Source organism: Triticum urartu, chromosome 1 (genome assembly GCF_003073215.2).
Source record: "Triticum urartu cultivar G1812 chromosome 1, Tu2.1, whole genome shotgun sequence".
NCBI lineage: Eukaryota > Viridiplantae > Streptophyta > Magnoliopsida > Poales > Poaceae > Triticum > Triticum urartu.
The window spans coordinates 553921885-553925458 of NC_053022.1; positions in this window are offsets into that span (position 1 = coordinate 553921885).

Consider the following 3574-nt stretch of genomic DNA (forward strand, 5'->3'; position numbering starts at 1 on the left):
GACGGGGCCGGGGAAGAGAGAGTGGGGATTTGGGGGAAAAGAGGCGGGATGAAGCAGGGAGAGGGAGAATTTTTGGTTAAGTGGACGTAGCAGTACCGCGTTTACACGAAACGCGCTACTACTATTACGAGCAGCTATAGCGATTTTCTACAGAAACCGCTACTGCTACCTTGACTAGCTGTATATCTTTTTCACTAAAGCGCTACTGCTATAACCAGTTTCCCTTTTTTCTTTTCCTCAGCATAATAGGAACATATATATTACATCATTGGACCCTTGCATAACAATGGCTAAGTGTGTATACAGAATAGGAACATATATATATTACATCATTGGACCCATGCATAATAATGGCTAATTAAGTGTGTATACAAAATAGGAACATATATTTCCATTTTGCAAAAGCATGAAATATTAATCCCACCTCTATCTCGAGATCGAGCACACGGTGGAGATGATGATGTAGGGAGGTCAAAAGTGCACAAAGCTCTTCTTAACAAAGAAAGATCTAGTTAGGGGGCAAATAGGTCACTTAACTAAATGCTACATCTACCTAGCTAGCTAATTTGGGAGGAAACAACTTCAACTAGTGGAGGGGGAGGAAAAAGAGAAAGGAGATGAATTAATGGAGCTGGTGTAGTCATAGCTAGTAGTAATGAAGAGAGAGAAAGGTAGGTAGAAGAGGGAGAGTAATGGGGGTAGAAGTATTGAGGAAGAAGAAGAGTGACAGAGGGAGGATGTGGGAGCTAGGGGAAAGGGAGGAGAGGAGATGGGGAGGGGAGGTGGAAAAGGTGGTGGGTGCTGCGTCTTAGCAGTAGCGCGGGAGAGAAAGTGCGCTGCTGCTAAGAGAGTAGCAACAGCGCGCTTTCATGTCACGCGCTACTGCTAAACGGGCCAATCCTGTGCACAATTTCAAAATTAGCAGCAGCGAGGTGACAAAAAAGCGCGCTGCTACTATGGCATTAGCAGCAGCGCGCTCCCTGGCGCCGCGCTACTGGTAAACTTATGTCGTTGTGTACTGTCGGTGGATTTTTGAAGCAGCGCGGTTTAAGCTTCACGCGCTACTGCTAAGTTTGCACCAGTAGCGAGCTTTCCATGGCCGCGCTGCTACTACTTAGCAGCAGCGCATGTTTTTAAGCGCCGCGCTGCTAAGATTCTGTGTATAAGGTTTTCCCTAGTAGTGACTCCCCCCGACAAACTTGCACATGAAGCAACCTTCTGTCCATTGAGAAAAACAAAGAAGAGAAAATAGAGATATGGAATCTTGACGGTTCATTTACATCCATAGAAGGTAAATTGCAATATCACAAATAAACACATATAACTAGACATGTGAATCAACAAGAGTTGTGAAACACTTACCTTTATTTCACTATATGGATAGGGTCTGTGCCTAGCTTTGTACAAAGGATTACATGCCTTGTCGGTAGACTCATACAAAAGGTGGTTTCCGGGCAGCCCGGCAACCCGCGCCTTATGGATAGAACTTACGAAGATGCTCAATATTCCATGTGTTGTGCACAAGAGTGCCATCACTCTCTAGGCGGTTGTCGCGGTGGGCACATGGAAGATGCCTAGGGATGGCTAAAGATAGGAGGAGGCTCGAGGGCACTGGTGGGCTCCAGTGGCAAGGTCGGCCTGAGCGAGCGCGGGACTCAAGACATACCCAGGTTCGGGGCTCTCCGGAGAGATAACACCCCTAGTCCTGCCGAGTGTGGTTTATATGTAACAGTACAGAGCTACTCCTAGAGCTGTATGGAGGAACAAGGAGGTCTGGCCAAGGCTTAGGCCGCTCCCTCTCCTCGGGCGTTGCTTGTTAGGTGTGTGTGTGTGTGTGTGATCGCATGTGTGAATGAGGTGGTTGCCCGCATGCATGGTGGCTCCTGGGGGGTTTTATAGGTCAACCCCCAAGGGTACACTCATGGTAGGAGCTTTGACTTGCGCTCATTGTGGAAGAGGTCCTTGCAAAGGTGAAGCGATACAAGGTCGCCCGGTTGGAACACCATTGGTGTCTTGTTGATGTTGAGCTTGGTGGCGATGCAGTATACTTGACGCTCGATTGTTACCCTTGTATCTTCATGCATCTTCTTGAGGAAACTTTCCCTTGCACTTGCACCCATGTTTGCGTGTTCTTGGAGTGGAAGAGGTAGAATGTCCAATGGGGACAATGGGTTGAAGCCGTAGACAACCTCGAAGGGGGACTTGCCGGTAGCAGTGTGTCAAGCTCGATTGTAGGCGTACTCGGCGATGGGAAGCACTCCTCCCACTCCTTGATGTTCTTCTTGATCAACAAGCGTAGGGGAGTAGATAGCATCGGGTAGGTGACTTCCGTTTGGCCATCAGTTTGGGGATGATAGGCCCTGGAGAATAGAAGCTTGATTCCGAGCTTGGCACAAATGGTCTTCCAAAAGTAACTTAAGAACTTGATGTCCCGGTCCGGCACAATGGTCCTTGGCACTCCATGCAAGCTCAAGATTTCCCTACGAAGAAGATTAGCAACATGTGAAGCATTGTCTATCTTGTTGCATGGTATGAAATGTGCCATTTTTTAGAATCGGTCAACAACAACAAAGACCGAATCCTTTCCATTGCGAGTTCTAGGCAAACCAAGAACGAAATCCATACTAATATCGTCTCATGGTTGATATGGAATTGGAAGTGGCATATGTAAACCATGAGATTGTGCGTTGGACTTAGCTTTGCGACATGTAGAGCATTTGTTGTTGAAGCGTGCCACGTCACAGAACATCTTTGGACAAAAGTACATGAAGGAGAGTGTGACGAAAGTCTTGTCGCGTCCGAAGGGTCCCATGAGTCCACCTCCATCAGCCTCTTGCAAAAGCAATAAACGAAGAGAACACTTGGGTATACAAAGTTTGTTAGCACGCATAAGGTATCCAATTTTGAGATAAAAGTTCTCCCAACAAGTGTGAGTAAGACATTTGGCGTAAGGAAGTGCAAAAGAAGGATCATTCGTAGAGATCTTTAATATGTTCAAAGCCAATCACATTTAACTCAAGTGTAGTAACAAGCACGCATATGCAGGAAAGAGCATCCCCCACAACATTTTCTTTGCCTTTGATGTACTTGATCAGATAAGGAAAATACTCAATAAATTCACTCCATTTAGGATGCCTTTTATTCAACTTAGCTTGACCTTTTAGGTACTTAAGTGTCTCGTGATCGGTATGTATGAAAAATTCATGAGGGCGAAGATAATATTCCTAAACATGCAATACTCACACCAAAGCATATAATTATTTGTCATATATAGGATAGTTAAGTTGAGCACCAGAAAGTTTTTCGCTAAAATATGCAACGACTCACTTTTCTTGCATCAAAACTACACCAATTGCATGGCCGCTAGCATCACAATGAACCTCAAAAGTTTTGGTGAAATCGGGTAATGCTAGAATTGGGGCATGTGTAAGCAAAGATTTGAGCTCATCAAATGCGGTAGATTGAGATGGTCCCCAAACAAAAGGTTCATTTTTCTTACTCAAAGCATGCAACAGTGCGGCAATAGTGCTAAAGTCTATCACGAAGAAACGATAACGACTTGCTAGACCAAGGA